This window comes from Halyomorpha halys, unplaced genomic scaffold (assembly GCF_000696795.3).
Source record: "Halyomorpha halys isolate HHAL.00 unplaced genomic scaffold, Hhal_1.1 Scaffold36.1, whole genome shotgun sequence".
Taxonomy (NCBI): domain Eukaryota; kingdom Metazoa; phylum Arthropoda; class Insecta; order Hemiptera; family Pentatomidae; genus Halyomorpha; species Halyomorpha halys.
Window position 1 is genome coordinate 790,891 of NW_027108624.1, and position 19,329 is coordinate 810,219.

The 19,329-nt window shown below is 28.8% G+C and overlaps 1 protein-coding gene across 2 annotated transcripts in view; it reads right to left on the minus strand.

The window, feature by feature from the left end:
- Klp31E (kinesin-like protein 31E) overlaps nt 1-19,329 on the minus strand; it is a 128,712-nt gene that overhangs the window by 38,107 nt on the left and 71,276 nt on the right. The window lies entirely within an intron of this gene.

Sequence of the window (19,329 nt, forward strand, 5' to 3'; positions counted from 1 at the left end):
GCTATAACTTGAATTATATTTACCGGGTGTAGGTCCCTTAATTCAGCGTTGTGTAATCTTCTAAATTCTCCCGTTAATTCATCCTTTTTCGGTCCGAATATTTTGGGTAATACTTTATTTTCGAAAACCCGAAGACGCTGTTATCCTTTAGTGTAAGAGGCCACGCCTCACATCCATAAAGAACAGTGGGAAGGATAATGGTTTTGTAAATTCTAATTTTTAAGTAGAAGTAATAAATATTACATAAATAAAAAAGTGGTAAGTTATAAAATAGATGTGAGAAAAAATTATACATTATGTATACATAATTAGTAAAATATATTTTTAAGAAATCAGAATTATTTAAAAAAGACGATAAACAGAAATAGAAACAAAGAACCTAAGTAAACAAACGCTAATATACCTAGCAAGCATTGGTCAGTACAAATAGAACAATGATTCATTAACAATATATTAATTTAAAAGGTAATTAATTATGAAATATAAATATTTAGTAGGTATATGATGATAATAATACGTGTTTTGGTTACCGTTAAATATGACAAAATTTAAATAGAAATTATACAAAAAGTGACCATTAAGTAATTATTTTAAGGATATAAAAATAAAAAAACAAGATATCAAAATGCAAAATTATCAATAATAAACAGCTTAATTACAAAGAAAATAAATTTGAATTATTATGAAGATGGTTAGTAAACTTCCCACGTAAAAATGATATAAAAGAATAAATGACACGTTGAACCATTTTTTAGAATCAACACCTGAAGATGGGCGAATGTTCAGAAACATTCGTTGTGGGCAAAATGTTTTTAGTGTAAAATTAGTAAAAATTCGAAGTAGGAAGGCACCTAATTAATCTAGAAAGAAAAAAGAATCAGAAAAATGTATGCCTTTGAAAAAGAAAACTACTTAAATTACTAATATAATTTAAATTTGAAGTTTTTGTATCTATTTTCGAGGTAACATGAACTTAAAAAAATCATTTACATCTGAATTAATGTCCAATTATTAGTTTTAAGATTTCATTACATAAGGATAATTAAAATTAATCATAGAAAAAATAAACAAAAATACATTAACTATGACAATTACATGCCTATGTTGTAGGTGTAGTGTAATACTTTAACATCTCTTTACATATCTTTATTAGACAAAAAACAATTAGATTTGTTTTTAACAATAGATAATGTGGGGGTTTAGTCTTGTGCAAAAAAGACTATTTGTCGTTAGTGCAACACTAACGATTTAAAATATTACAATGTTATAATTATTAAGTAATTTTAATTAATACAAATAAATCAGAAAAAATAATAATAATGTATCTGAGAAATAATAATTATAAATATGACTGGAGAACAATGAAAACTATGCATAATTATAGTCAAAAATGATGAGTCTACGAAGTATAGTTAGGGCGTATAAAAAAAGGTGGTTTTTCAAAACGTTAAAAAAATATTTTTTCATCCGGAGCTCCATTATCGTTAAAACTACATACAATACTAAAAATATATAATAGAATATAATTCAAAGCAACGTAAATTCACTAAATTATGACTCCCTAACTGAGCTGTTAAGATTAATTAGTGGTTCCCAAGATAATGTTTTTTTAAAAGCAAAATTTTATTACTAATTTACTGAAAAATCAGTAGATAATAATTTATTGTGAAAAATATGTATCTCAGAAATCATGAGACGTACAGATGTCTATTAGCACTCAAATCAAAGCCAGTTTAATGGGCTATAAAGTAATTTATCACGTTTATTTTCGTAGAAGTTGTAAGTTTCATTATATTTACTAAAATAAGTTTAATTCTAGTTGTTAGGGCAAAATTTCATATGCACAATATATATATATATGTATATTTTTTTTTTAAATTAATTTAATTTAATTTACAACTGTACACAATAATACAATAAGTAAATATGTTGTGTATTTCATATACACTTGAAAATCTTGGGAAGGAACTATCCATCGGTGGTACTTCAAACATTAATTTAAATTAGAAGGTCCCGTGGCCATCTTCTTTTCAGTCGCCTCGGAGGATTATCAGGGATTGTTAAGGATGAAAGATTAAGAATTAAAAGACGCATTTCTGTTTTGGGCCAATTCTGCAACGAATGGGATGTTAAGGTCTTTGTGAATTAGTTTATTTGTAACGTAATAAGGAGCATCAAGGATTTTACGTAGGATTTTGGATTGTAAGGATTGGATGCGGGAGGAATTCGATGGTTTGGTAGAGACCCAGAGCTCAATTCCATATGTCCAAATTGGTCTGATTATCGTAGTGTATACTAATTTTTTGTAGTGAATGGGAAGTTTAGAGCGTTTGTCAAGTAAGTGTTGTAGCAATCGGAATCTACGAGCAGTTTCTTGTCGTTTCATTCTTGTGGGTGGATTCCAAGTAAGTCTCTTGTCAAGATGGAGTCCTAAGTATCGAATCTGTTCAACACGCGTTTCATATATATGAATACCATAAAAACTACTAAAATTATAAACGGTATAAACCACTTTATAGCACATTAAGCTATATAATGTCTATATATAATTTTTTTTTCTCGTTTCGTACAGAATGCTGCTCCCCAGACTTCACAACTGTACATCAATAATTGCTTTATGAATGAGAACGGTTTTAATATAAATTTTTAACGTGTTAGTTGTAATGATATCGTGTTTAATAAAGTACTAAAATTATAGTGAAATATGTGACTGCACAATATATAACTGCATTGCATCCACGTTAAGTAATTAAATACAATAATTTCCAAGCATCACGGCACAATCCTCTGGTACTATCGTTCATCTAGATGGGGGTGTGACGGAAGTTGAGGCAACCTCCCTCCTCCATCCCACTGCCCGTGGGAGAGTTCGCTTTTCTCACAGCTCTCATAATTCACGAGGCACTGATATCCTTTGTATTTTTTTTTCCGGTGAAAGGCTACTATGTGAGGCCATTGTCGCTGTTTTAGAGAAGGTATAATAGTGTCACTTTCATTTTTATATTTTATTATTTTCAGAAAAATTAACAATCAATACTTTAATGGGTAAATTTTTACCTCAGTTTTTTTTATAAACCAAGAAGAAGCATATATCAACAGCAATTCTTATGGTTCAAGAGCCGTGAAGAAAAAAAGGCAGTTATCTCACCCCAATTTTTTATTACTTTAATGAAAACTATGCAAAATTACTAGTCAAAACTGATGAGTCTGCCAAGTATAGGTAGGGAGAATAAAAAATTGTGGCTGTTTCAAAATCTTAAAAAACCATTAATTTTTCATTCGGAGCTCTATATCTTAAAAACTGCCAATAACAGTAGAAAATCTAAGAGAACATTACTTAAAGAAGAGTAAATTTCCTGAAATATTAGCCCTAAAAGAGCTATTTACGTCCAATAGTTCTCGAGATATAGCTTTTTAAAAAGCAAAATTTCTTAAAAATCTACTGAAAGATTAGTAGTTAGTTAATTTATTTTGAGAAATCTATATCTCAAGAACTATGTGACGTACAGATGTCTATTAGCACTCAAATTAAAGCTAGTTTAATGGACTATAAAGAAGTATGTGTCCTTTACCTTCGTATGAATAGTAGTTTTCATGATATTTGATAAAATAAATTGATTTATAGTTGTTCGGACAATAAGTTTGATTTATGAAAAACTTCGTTTCAGAACCATTAGACGTACAGATGTCTGCCAGCGCTCAAATTAAAGCCAGTTAAATTTACTACAAAATAGTTAATTATGTTTATCTTTGTAGGAGTAGTAGTTTTTATGATATTTGACAAAATAAACTCACAAAACGTTAATTTATAGTTGTTCGTATAAAATGTTGGATTTTTGAAAAAATATATCTCTATATCCATAAAACGCATATACGTCTGCCAGCACTCAAAATAAAGTAAATTTAACTTACTATAAAGTAGTTTATGACACTTATCTTCGTAGGGGTAGTAGTTTTTATGATATTCACATATGAATATAAATTTGGAAAAAGAAAATTTGTCCGACGAACTATAAATCAATTTATTTTAGCAAATTTCATGTAAACTATTACTCCTACGAAGATAAACATTATAAACTACTTTATAGCTCATTAAACTAGCTTTAATTTGAGTGCTAAGAGACATCTGTATGTCAAATGGTTTTTGAAATATAAATTTTTCAAAATAAATTCACTAACTACTGATCTTTCAGTACGTCCCATACAACATTTTTATAAAATTTTGCTTTTTAAAAAGCTATATCTCGAAAACTATTTAACGTAAATAACTCTGTGAGGGCTAATATTTCAGAAAAGTTACTCTTCTTTAAATAATTTTCTCTTAGATTTTCTTGTGTTGTTCCTACTTTTTAAGATATAGAGCTCCGAATGAAAAATTAGTTTTTTTTTACCGCTTTAAAACAACCGCCATTGTTTATTCCACTACCTATACTTGGCAGACTCATCAATTTTGACTATTAATTATGCATAGTTTTCATTAAAGTAATCAAAAATTGGGGTGAGATAACTGCCTTTTTTTTCCTCTTGGGCTCTTGTACTATTAGGATATTTGTTTGATATACTTAATATTTTTTTTTTTTTTTTCTTGGCGTTTCGTAGAGTATGTTGCACTCCAACGAACTACAACCGTATATTAATAGCCTTAGTATTGTTTCAAAAATAAGAATTGTAGTATTTGGTTTTAATACGGATTCTCTATTGACGAGAGAATGTAACATAGCCAATTTTGCGTAGTTTGATAATGGTGATTCCAGGCAGGGCGACGATCCAGATGAACGCCAAGGTTTCTTACTGCATCACTGGCAGGATTCCATTGCTGTTTAGAAGCAGTTATTTTATTGGTTTGAGTATCCATCCTTCATTCTTATTTTTTTCACCTCGTGTTCTTCCGCTTCCTTCTGAATAGTAAAATCCATGGCTTGGATACCTCCTATCATAGACAGCTTCCTTATGCCTCCTAACACCTTCTGGAATTCCAAAGGTATTTTTATCTGTAATTCATACTCTATAAGCATCATTTAAACAAATTACTTCTTCACATACTTCATTGTCAGCTAAACACGCCTTTATTAAAAACGTTATCATGCTTGAACAAATAAATCCAATGTTTATAAAAATTATTAGTAATTAATATCAAATTAAAGAACATTTATTTATTAATATAGGTAGGCAAATGGTATTCTTAGGAGACACGCTCCAGAAAAAAGTTATTTTCGTTAAATTATAGAGAAGTCCCTTAATGCTTTCATTATGACGTCAACCGGGGTGATATTAGCTATCGGATTAACCGACTACTTTTTCCAAAAAAAAAGTGTTACAAAATATTTGATTCATGTACGTGTAGAGCTAACATACTTCATCACCCTTCCAAGATGTGACCTTGGAATCATTGATTTTTTGGCGTCCTGGGTATTCATCATCATTCCGAACAGTTAATTTCTTTATCAGACATTCAATCGAGTGATTTTTAGTGATGTTTGTTTCTAAACAATATGTAAGTTTAATTAACTATAAAGTTTATTTAGGTCTAAAAAGAGGAATGCATGGTTCTTTTTTGTTTAATCCGTTTAATTAAAATCTAGGTGGGTAAAGTAATTTCGCAGTTAACAGAAAAATAGAGTGTGGTGTTTTAACCCACCCTGAGCAGAAGAATAAAATAAATAGAGATTAAAAATTAAAATAAAAAATCTGCCAAGTAGATAGAGACAAGCATTACCTCATCGTTTCTACTATACAGGTAACTACTATATAGGAACATATATACTAGAGAAATACTTATATATACCATATGAGTACATATTTACCTATATTTCAAGGTTTAAGAATTTTATTATAATTATTTTTTAATAAACTTGGTTTGTTGTAGCATAACATCTACGGAAGGAGACGTGTTTAAACATGCGAGACAATAAAAGTAATTTTGCACACGCTGAAGTGAAATTAATGAATGAAACTAGCTAAAATACTGAACCATTTATACACTAATTTCCAACTTTCGTCCAAATTTGGACCAAATCGAACTAGCCGTTTTCGAAATATAGCTGTTTCGAAAAAAATAATACTTTTACGCATGCGTAGAGTATGAATCTGTTAAAATCGATGTGAGATAAACTAACTCGTACAATACTTGAAAATTTGACTATATACTGACACAGAACCATTTTTCCCATTTATATCTTAAAACTTACAATAAAATACTAGTGAAAATTTTCGAATATGAAGACATAATTTTTTATTTTTCCATGGAAAGAAAGTTTCACTTGCTTCGGCAGCGAGGAAACAAAAGTACCTTGATTAATAATTTTATGAAATTGATATTAGGTGGTTTGATAGGTACGTTGTTTTTGCAGAAAATACATTGCGGCATCTTATTACTAATATTTCTTTCTCTAATTCGATAGCAATTATTAATTTTTTTAAAAATTCGTATAAGATAATTAGACCAATTTGGACATATGGAATAAAGCTCTGGGGCTCTACCAACCCATAAAATTCCTCCCACATCCAATCCTTACAATCCAAAATCCTACGTAAAATCCGTGATGCTCCTTATTACGTTACAAATAAACTCATTCACAAAGACCTTAACATCCCATTCGTTGCAGAATTGGCCCAAAACAGATATGCGTCTTTTCATTCCAAACTCCTTAACCATCCTAACCCATTAATTCTTAATCTTTCATCCTCAACAATCCCTGACAATCCTCCGAGGCGTCTGAAAAGAAGATGGCCACGGGACCTTCTAATTTAAATTAATGTTTGAAGTACCACCAATGGGTGGTTCCTTCCCAAGGTTTTCAAGTGTATATGAAACATACAACATATTTACTTATTGTATTACTTTGTACAGTTGTAAATTACATTAAATAAATAATAAAAAAAAAATTCGTATAATACATACCAAGGCGTACAATATGAAACATTCTATTCCATCTGATTTGAATCGACGAAATGTTTTGGTAAACATAATAAAACAAAATTTCCCATCACTAACTAGTTTTGTTTCTAATGATAACCATCCACTAATTATGTTGGTAAATTCCTGGTTGAACTATAATTTAATATTCATACAGTTTAAATAGAGCTATTAATATTTATAAAAGAACAATTGGAGAAAGTAATGGAAGCAAAGAGGTGCGGTTCCGACCCTGTGATCATCGGCTAAAAGCTAATTGTTAGAGTAATCGTCTTCAAAGGAACCTTTTACGCTGTGATGTTATTTAATCGCTTCCACGGCCACCTACGTTTTCACGGCCAACCTAATTTTTGTTTGATATCTATTTATTATACCAATTGTCAATTTCATAAAAAGAATAAAATAATTTTCAAGGAAAACACGGTTCATTTATTTACACAAATATGTAGGATAAATAGATGGTAATTGTTATATATATTTTATTTTATTGACTTCATTTAATATACGAGTTTATACATCATAATTACAATTTAAAGTGTAATTAAAAAAGTATATATATTTTGCAGCTTTTAACTAGGATTCTTGTTTCTCTAATGATGAATACACTAGTTTAGTTCAGTCCTACTTTAACTCATTAGCTAGACTATCTCTCATATCAAGGTGGACGAACGCACAACTATTTGGCGTGCTCATGGTTCTGGCACCTGGCTTAGATACAGATAATTTTATTTTTATTTTTTTTTCGTTCTAGCTCCTCTACTTTTAACTGTTTTGTTACTAAATATTTTGTAATTAGAAATATCCTCTCTCCCCTCCCCTCCCAACAAAAAATAGTAATATAATTCCAAGACAGATCGACATAGATAAAGACAATTCAGACTTACTGTTAAGGTGATAAAATTTTCTTACAATGAAACGGAGGAAGAAAAAAATAGAATGTAAATAAGCGAAACATTTTTATTAATTCAAACAAAAATACACTATTTAAAAACAAATTGGATCCTTTTTTTTCTCAACTTTATTCTTTACAAACCCTCCAACGTTTCGACCCTCAGGTCATTCTCAAGGATACCTTCATTTTGATGTCATTTTATTTTTAAAATCTTAAAACTGCAGGCTAATGTCCCATCTTTAAATAAATTAATCATTAAACTAATATCATAATAACATTATAAAATTTTTGTTTTTTAAAAAATACATTCCTACTTACATAACTTTTTCTATATAATTCCTTCTTAAATTTAAAACTTTTACAATCCACTTCTCTTCTTTGTTTCATTTACATTTGCAACCTTAAAACAGGTTAGGACTCTGTTATCACCTTATCATATAACATTTTTCTTAAATCATTAATTTGCATTTTCAATATAATTTAATTAACATTCATTACTAATTATTCTGCTTACAACACAAACATTTTTTAATATATTTAAGATCTATAATTAATTTATTCCTAGTTTATGTGTATTTCTCTTAAATTTACATATACCCCTCCTTTTTTATTTTATATCTTATTTTTTAACATATTTACTCATCTATTCATACTTTTATTATTGCATATTTATTCCATATATACATTTGTACTATTTAAGGATTTGAATATTTTTTTATTTCTCATCTTTTTTGTATATGATAGTTACATATTTATTTTGCTTAAAATTTCTGAATAATGGTGGTTCAGTCCCTTAGAATCTGATTTGAAGCTGACAGTATAATTTATATTTTCTGAGATATAAATCGATCCTAATATGTCTCTTCTAAAGTTATTATTTTCTTTATGAATGATTTGGAGATTTTCAAAATCAAATTTACGCTTATTTTGAACAACATGTTGAACCAATGCTGTTTTTTTGGGTTCCTTTTCCATATTCTATACATCATTTCCATGTTATCCTGTCTTTTATATATTGTTTTGTTTCACCTATATATATGGCTGGACAATTAATGCATGGAATTTTATATCCTAATCCCGATTGATATTTACTGTCTATTGGGTTTTTTGTTCTGCTATAAAATTTTTTTAATTTATTGCTTGGTTTGAAACTCAATGATATATCTTCCATGTCATAATCTTTAAAGGACTTTTTTGTTCCTTCTGACAAACCTTTTATATACTTACACTAATTATGCTTATATCCCTTTTAATTATTTAATTAAACGAGTATTTTTCTGTTGAATGATTAAGTAGATGAGTAATATTCTGTTATTAATAATTCATTTATAACAATATATTTTAAACCTCGAAGCTAGAAATATCCTTCATGTTGAAAGTTACAGCTAGAGTATCAACATTCACTCTTCATTTTTATTTAAAAATTAATGCTCAAAAAATATTACCAATTAAAAAGAGATTAACAAATTAGTTTTAAAATATATAAAAGGAAGACAAGAAGAATCGTTTCGAGGTTGGACAGAACCTACACCAGCGGTGTGATAGGTACCTTATTAAAGATTATTCGGTATTTATATAAGTTTCGAAAATTGGCCACATCTATAAAGATGGTTGTTTATTTTTTTATTACCTATTTTTTTATATTATAACTAATGGATATTTATAAATAATTAAGGGGTGGTTAATCTAGATGCAAGTTTATCTTTAACTAAATAATTTTTTTATTTTCATTTATTTGTTTATTTTTCTAATTACTTATTTATTTAATCACAACTAATGGACCTTGGTAAAGAATTAAAGCTCAAAACAAATTATTAGGAGATAGTTATTTTGTTCTTTATTAGAACGATTAAAATTTATTTACTTAAAATCTAATTAAAATAATATTAATTTGTATATATTAATATTACTATTTCTTCTGCCTAAGAATTGTCGAGTATCCATTTAGTTTGTCTATTTCAATTCATTCTCTGGTTAGGTTATGTGAATCTACAATGACAACTTCCTCCCATTATGTTTCATCAAGCTGTTAACGTTATTATGCCACGAGGTAATTTTAAAACAATACATTGATAAAATTAATCTTTAAAAAAAGAAAAAAAAATGTCCTATAGAAGCTTTTGTCTCTGATGAATTTTCTTACGTTCAGGTATCCTTGAGAATTATTTTGCATAAAGAGAGTGATGCAACTAAGTTTTTTCTTTACTTGTTCATTTAGAGATTCTTTTTTTCACTGAGAACATATTGTTCAGTTCAGATAGAATACATTTTTTTGTGAATCTAATTTTCGTATTTGGAATAGTTAATTTACATTACCTTTATAATTGATGTTATAGTGATTTTATAATACCTTTATATATATAGTATATTATAATGATATATAACCGTTCATGTAACGGTTCTTATTAGTTTTTAATAACTATTTTTAGTTTATAATATCGACATAATTATTATAATCGACATAATCATTATGTCGTAGCTTTAAACTTTACCTTGGATATTTGAATTAAAAAAAAAATTGTGACCAAGTCTGAAATTCATAATTAAATACTTTTAAATGAACTGACCAATATTATGAAACAGCTAAATGAGTTTTAATACTTGCTAAATAATTTTTTTTAAGGAATTCTTCTATTTGTCAATAATTAAAACAATACTTGTATATAACAATCGAAATCTTCCAATTCATAATTACCTAATCCAATTTATATAAATATCAAAATATTTACTAGTATCAAATTCAAATCCACAATATTTGTTTTTTTCATTTAAACAAGAAAAATTTTAATACCTGCTTTATTATATAATATAATATGATAAAAATCATATACATTTGATATCAACATTATTCTTATGGAGATAAATAAATATTTACAGTACCAATAAATAATTTAAACTGAACTCTTATAAACAAGTTTAAACTAATTTATAAATAGGATTAAGAATGCCCAATATAAAGCAAAATTAGCATAGACAATTTGAAAAAAAATTATATTCTTTTATAATAAATTATCCTTTATCGGATGAAAACTCAAGATTTTTATTTTTGTGAGATAAGAAATATGAAACTTATAAAGTCGCTTTAAATATTTTGATATTTATATTGATTGGAGTAAGGAATTATGAATGGGAAGATTTCGATTTTTACTATATACAAATATTGTTTTAAATATTGACAAATAGAAGAATTCCTTTAAAAAATCATTTAGCAAGTATTAAAACTCATTTAGTAGTTGCATAATACTGTTAAGTTCATTTAAAAGTATTTAGACTTAAAGGTCCCAACATTTTTTTAAAATTTAAATGTTCAAGTTCAAGTTTAAAGCTAAGACATAACATTATGTATAATAATTATGTCTATATTATAAACTAAAAATAATTATTGAAAATTAATAAGAACCGTTACATGAACGGTTATATTTTATGTATTATAACGGTTATATGTCATTGTACAATATACTATATAATTATAATTTCTTAAGAAATATATTATATACAACATATCGAGATTATATTTCTGAAAAATATGGACGAAAACACCTGAGATTTATTTATGTGATATAAGAATTATGAAACTTATAAAATCACAATTTAATATCTAACATTATTTCTGACAATAGAGGTAATGTTCTTTAACTATTCCAAAATTGTAAATCAGTTTCACAAAAAATAATTATTCTATCTGAACTCAGCTATAAATTGCCAGTGAAAAAAAAAGACCTCCAAATGAATCAGTAAAAAAAAAAAAAAAAAACTTAGTTGCATCACTCTCCTTATGCAAAATAATTCTCAAGGATACCATAATGTAATAAAATTCATCACAGACAAAACCTTCTATAGGACTTTTTTTCTTTTAAAAGATTAATTTTTCAATTTATTGTTTTAAAATTCCCACGACGCATAATAACGTTAACACCATGATAAAACATAATGGGAGGAAGTTGTCATTGTAGGTTTACATAACCTAACAAGAGAATGAATTGAAATAGATAAACTAGGATGAAATAATACTCAACAATTCTCCGGCAAAAGAAATAGTAATATTAATATATAAAAACTACGAATTTTAATTAGATGTTAAGCAAATAAATCTTTCTAATAAAGAAGCACAAACAGGTACGGATAAAAATAATGAAATAAAATAAGCTAATAAAGAACATGATAATTATCTCATAATAATTTGTTTTGACCATTAATTCTTTACCAAGATCCATTATTTATTATAAAATAAATAAGTAATTAGAAAAATAAACAAATAAGTGAAGAGAAAAAAAATTATTTAGTGAAAGATAAGCTTACATCTTGATGGATATGAACAACTTTCATGACTAAAAGGCGAGGAGTCACAATGATATCCTTTCATCGGACTGACATGATGAATTAGTAATACCAGCCTTTGTAAAGATAAACTGATGCTATCAATTCGTCTCAATTAGGGCGACATCTTTAGGGTAAAGAATACTGGATCTACAAGTGTTTATCTGAGAAATGAAGGGATATATGAAGTAATAATAAAAAATATAGCAAGATTATACTTATATAATATACTAAAGACAGTAAAAATTCAATTTATAAAATGTAGACGTTTCGGTCCACATTATAGGCTTTCTCCAGGGTTAAAAAGCCTAAGATAAAATAAAAATGAAAATCATAGAGGCATATATAGCCTGAGAAGTTAACGAAGAACCTTGTGGGCGGAGCTTAGATCGGCAGGTTAGACTCAAAAAGGGAGGAGAGGAGAAGAATTTTCCCTTTTTTACGAAAACAGACAGGGGTATCATCAAACCTTCTTAAATTTTGTTTATGAAATTTTGATTTGTAACACATTAATTCGATCTTGCAAACAAATTTGTAAATTGATTGTTATTTCAATATTTTAAAAAATCATATATTCTATTATTTTTTTCGTTATAAAAGCATGGTAAGCAATTTATTATTTTTGTTGTGGTTTATGAAAAATATCATTTTAAATAACAATAATCACAAAAAAATACAACTAAAATGAAAAAAAATATATCACTAAAAATATTTAAAAAAACAAACAAAAAAATAATGGATAAAACTCATAAAATATCAGTCTAAAGAAAAAATCAGACAAAGTACAAACAATAAAAAAACAAATCGTCACAAAATAAAAGACTGAGGTTATTTTTATATGTCAATCACAGTTACTAAAATCGTGGAAATCTATTATTATAATAACTTGAGTTCGGAACGCTTCTCCCTACCAAGCTTGACACATCTGACGTTAAGTTACAAGTTGTGAAGATAGTGTCTTTTCTCTTTTAAGCATGGGCACTAAATGGGTCTTTCCTAACTTGTCCAGCTATAAAATGAAAGTATATAAATTGTAAGGAAAAAATGGGCAGGGGTGGGGTCAGTAGAGTAATAATGTACAGAAATAAGTAAAACTTATTTTATTTGTACCAACGTTTCGGCCCAAATTTCAGAATTTCATCAGGGCTGAAAACAATAAACGAGATAACCATAATTCAGAGAAACATAAATCAACAAAGAAAACGTATAACAAGAAATTGAGAAGAAAACAAATGATACTAAAAGGTGATAAAATATGATGTATTAAAAGTATGCGGCGAGAGGGATGCGCTGGGATCTCTTGAGCTCTGCTCTACCCCTCACACGTGGGGGATAGAGTGGGCTCAGGGATCCTCAGGTCGATTGTGTAAATATTGTATATATTATTTTATCATTATGTTATTTTATTTTTCATACAGATAGTTTGATTATGTTCATTTTGTTTATTCTTTTGTTTGTATATTATATTTTAAGAGTTTTTTTTTTTTATTTATTTATTTTTATTTTTATTTTAGTATGTATGAGAACATTCATCACTATTACCTATTGCCCACAACTGTGTGGCAGATTGTAATATCTATCAATAAATAAATCTATAAATTTCAAATTAAAAACATTTTTTTGAAAAAAGATTTGTCTCTATTTTATAGTTGTTATCTTGTTTTTTATTCAGTCCTAATGAAGGCCTGAAATTTAGCCCAAAACGTTGGCACATAATATAATCAGTTTCACCTTTATGTGTACATTATTACTCTACTGACCCATTCGAGGATCTTTTCCTCATATTCAATCAATGATTAACAAAAAACACTTCATTATATAAATTTGAATACGTTAATATTGAAAAGAAACACAAATATAAAATTAAGAAATATATAATTTCAATAAATTATAAGCAGCCAATAGAGGAAAGAATATAGAATGTTTAAACTTTCTTTTAACGTGGGACAACGTTTCTGCCTACGTTGTTGACAAGGCGACTTTTCCACGAGACTTGAATTCGTCACCCTGATAAAGGTTCGTCATCCTAATAATTATTTGGGAATTTTATTATTATATGATAAGAAAATATACCGCTGATAAGGTATTAATCATTAATTGACAAAATCAAGAAAAAATGGCTTGGTTGAGAATAATCATAGACTTCAAGAAACAGTAATTTATAATTCAAGATAGTTCTCGAAGTGATAAGAATATTTCATTATTTAATTTGCTATCTAAGATTTTGTTAATAATTGTTTTTGAATAAATTCGTTATTTACAACTCAATGAATCAAATAATAATTATCCGCTTATTATATCAGTTTAATAACAATAATAATAAACCATGATAAAACAATATAAATAATTATCACATTAACATTTGGTAAAGGACTTTAGTAGGCACTTCTAATAAGTGGTTATTTTAAAAAAAATCGAGGCAATTTGTTGGCAGTCAGTTACCATGAGAACGATACATCGATAGAACTATCGACTAATATTTACGAATAGGTCTATAATGAGATATCACTCAGCCTCGTGTTAAAACAGAAGGTATTCGAATACATGAGTAGTAATTCTGTTTCTGTAAAAAAAAATGTAAACGAGGAAGATATGGAAAATTAAAAAAAAAAAATAATGATACACTGAAATCTAAGAGATCACTGCAATGAAATCTTAGTCTACATGGTTTATTAAACCACTAACGAACCGAAGATAAGAATTTGCACAATTCCAAAACATTTAAGGCGCACATTGGGACATTCCATATGCCAAGCGGAAGTTTTAAAACAGCCCACGGTAACATAACTGTATATATATTTTTTTCCTGACGAAAACAAAAACATGTTTTGCCAAATAATTATTTTAAATCTTTTTTAAGTATCTATAGATTTTAAAACAATCTTTCACATAAAAATTACGAAGGTCTGCCAGTGGTTTTAGATATTAATCTTGTTTTTTATCTATGAAGTAAGTAGCATGCATAAGCATGCATTTAGTCTAACTGTTGTTGTTGTTGTTGATTGTTGCTTAAAGGCGTATTAATATTGTTATTTATAATACAGGAGGTAAGACAAAAAAAAATGAATATATCCCGATTTATATGTACGTTAGAAAAAACAGAAAACTTACTATTTTCATAGCAACCATGGAAAGGGAAAACACATTTACATTATATTGTATTGTATATTATATTGTAAATAATTATATTAATTATTAGTGATTATATATATTTGGTAATAATTTTTCTAAAATCTTGATAAAAACTATTTTAAATCCGGTAAAACAATTCTCCTTAAAATAATTTAGGATTATTAATAGTTTATAGATAGTTAGTAGATAATAAACAGAGGTGGTTTATTATTTAAAATAAACAAAATTAAACGTACTTTAGAAGCCACTGTCAGACCAAGCTGACCAAGCTTAAATTAACAAAATAGAGCCTAAAATTGTAAAAAAAAAGTACAAAATAGTGGATATAACGTGTTTTTTTCCCGAAAAAGTCGTTATAATTTCCCAGGCATATACCTACCTTAAATAGTTTTTTCACATTGACACACAGACCATTTCGATATAGAGGAACTTCAACCGTTGAAAATGTGGATATAATTTTTCACAATCGCAATACTCCCAATTGTATATGATAATCGATACAAGTAAATTTTTATTTTTCAAATACTGCTCAACTTGTAATTAGAATTTTATTGTAAGGTAAGTTTGGGGTCTAATTCTGGAATTTGGGGGTTAAAAGAAGAATTATAATTATTTTGGGAATTTATTCTAGAGGGGTTTTAACCTCGTCATACGAGGGTGGTGTACAGTTCCCTACCTAACAAAAATACAAGGCATTTTTTCTGAATTTTTTTTTTTATTTTTCAACATAGTCTCTTTGTAAAACTACACACTTCTCCCAGCGATGCTCCCATCTCTGTAACCCGTCCAAAAAGTACTCGGCGTTTTTCTCTGCAAAATAATTGTTCACGAAGGTAGATCGTCTGTTCATTTGACGAAAATCTCTGTCCCCCGAGCGCAACTCGTAGATGAGGGCCAGAACTGGTGAGTAAGGCGGATGGTCAATCAGTTCAAACCGTAATTCATGGATTTTCACCACGGCAACCGATGAGGTTTAAGACGGTGCGTTGTCTTGGAGAAACAGAATTTTCTTTGTCTGCAAATGTGCCCGTTTTTCCACAACTTCTGCCTTCAGCTTGTCAAATAATGACGCGTAGTATGCTCCTGTCATGGTTTCTTTTTTTTTTAAAGATAGTTGATTAAAATAAATCCATGACTATCCCAAAATCAGTCGCCATCACTTCCCCAGTCGAAAAAACAGTTGTTTTTTTTTTTTTGAAGCTGGTTCGCCCTAAGCAGTCCACTGTTTGGGCTGTATTTTTGTTTCGGGCGTATAATGGTGTATCCAAGTTTCATCAATCATTGCGTCTTCAAAATGGCTGAAACTTTGGTGGGTAACTGGTGGTTTAATGGTGACACATTTTACAATACTTTTTTTTTTTGGTTTTTATTTGAAATTTTTATTTTATTAGGCAGTTACTTTCTTTACTCAGGGCGCCCAACTAACTTTCTTAAAGCTATTAAATTTGTTACAGATTAATCCCAGTCTAAAATACAATTTATAGAATGCTTCAAACACACACAAAAAAAAAATTTTGCAGGATGAATTATTCAAGAAAATTAGCGACATGTTATATGTGGACGTTTTAAATGTAAGATAAGAAAGACTTTCATGGAAGGCGAGGAATAGCGGATTCACGCCAATTTCTAAATTTGGCTAATTTTTACAAATTAGGTAAAATTTTTTTCAAACACTGCTATGACTAAATTTAGAATTTAATAATTACAATTCTCGTAATAAGTGAACGTTTGTACAAACAAAATTATAGTTTTTTTTTTATTTATTAAAAGAGACATTTGCCAAAAAATAATACTTTGCTATCTTTTCGATGATTAATTTGAAATAGTTCTCGAAACCCTTTGCGTTTTATTGAAAACTTTGTATGAGGGTTGTTTGGGTTTCACGCCGATTCTCAATTTTGGCCTAAAATACAAAGTTATTGGTAAATTTAGTTTTATTAAGTCAAGAATCTAATCGAAGATGAGATTTCGATTTTATTCCAATAGAGGAAGGAATAAACAAAATCAAATGAATAAAAAAGTAAAATATAAGTTCTTATAGAGAATAATAATCATAGGAAATAAGAAAACCTATCAAAGTTTAGCGATAAATCAATAGATGGTTAACCTTTGAGTGGTTTCCCTCCAAAGTGACAACATTAGATCGATTATCAAAGTCCTTGACCTTTCTTATACTCGATACAGAAAAAAGTAATTTTCGCAGCCAGTTCTACTTATTCCGGTAAAATAAGCAACCAGGGAGAATTTTTTTTTTCTTACCTGGGTTCTAATAGTTGTATAGACTCTAACTCGTATATGCGAAACAGAATTCAAATAGTAGCGGATTTAAAAACAAGAGAGTTGAAACTTGCAAAACCATTGTATGTAATCCTTACTCTAATGGAAATTTACATTAAGTTTTTTTAAATTTATTAATTTATTTATTCTCTGCCCTGTACAGCAGTACGGGTTTTTACAGCAATTTGATAATGCGTAATATCGAAAAACTGTAAATATAACAATTTATATGTTATTAATCATAAATGCAAATTCAATTTTCCGTCCGTCCTTTTCCCTCCTCTCTCTTCTATTCTGTGCCTTCTCTGCTCAGTGTCCTTTTAGGAGGCGGTCTCACAAATATATTTTTAATAAGGGTAGTTTTGTTCAGTGATCAAATAATAGAGATGAGAAGAACGAGTTGAATCACGAACTTATCCGGCCACACGAGCGAGATCGCGTGACCTGCAACCGGTAACACAGTTGAAACGATAGGATCGCGCCGCGCTGAAATGGGCGTGTAAAGTTGTAGTAGTGCGCTAAGAACAGAAGAAACACGAGATAGGCAACCAGACTGTAACGGATAAAGGGTAAAGGCCGAGCCAAACGTGGAGGAGCAATGCACCAACCTTGTCTGTACCTTACACTAGGTGAGGCTATCCGGAAACTGCGATGCTTTTAAGTGTGACCGGACCTAGATGAAAATGGGTGAGTTAGGACGAGACGTAGATGGGAGGATTACTAATACCATCTCTGACGATAGCTAAAGGTAAAATACCAAGATTTTTAAAGAAAGGCTGAGGTCTTATTGTTAGTATAATTACTTCTAATAATTTATAATCATTTTCCCCTTTATTTTTTAATTTAATTTCAACATTACAATTCACAAATTAAATGATTATAAAATGACAAAATTAGATAAAGATATAAAAATATTTCAATTTGTTGAGTTATATGAAGAATGAATCAATTGAAAGGATTATGGTGTTATATTTTATATAAAATTTAAGTTTTATGCGTTATGGTAGAAAGATTTTTTTGAAAGGGTTTATCTACAGACAATAACCATGGCGAGAGGGAGGGGGGGGGTTCAATTTTTTATTTTATAGGACTACCACAAAATAAAAGGCAACCTCCCCCAACAGGATTCGAACCAGCGCCACTGCTGTTACCAGGCTGTCCAAGTTGACGCTCTAACTCCCTCTGCTACAAACGGTCCCAAGACAGAAATAACCTGTCCCCTAAAATAAGTTGCGACAACTAAATGATGGAGGAGAAAGAATCCACAATTTCATATCAATTTGAGCGGATTTCCTATTTTATCTGAGGTCTAGAAGATATTCCCTGAATTCCCTTTGGCCCTTTTTTGAAATCTGACCTATCCTGATAATATAAAAAATAGCGTCTATAAACAATTTCGAATATAAAAACCCTAAAGAGTTTTAGCACCATTTCCGCTGTTAAAAGTTTGTTATAAAATTTCCCAGCTTTACGGTTTTTCAAATTGTTGGGGGGGGGAGGGGAGGAGGGTATGACAACAATAACGACTTTCCGGTTTGGAGAATATTTACATTCTTCCATTGGGACTTATTTGATTTTTCTAAACCTTAAATAAAACATTAAATTTATATATTTGTTACTTGACATCTTCATCCATTTACTTCTCTAATCATAACTTTGTTAGATAATGATAGTTACGCAACAAGTTCAGTCGCGTAATTAGGTATTGTTTCATTGATTCATTTCTAATAAATTAATTCCCTTAGAAAGCTCGAAGTTCATTTCTGCTTTAGCTTGCTTTTTTAATCTTTCTTAA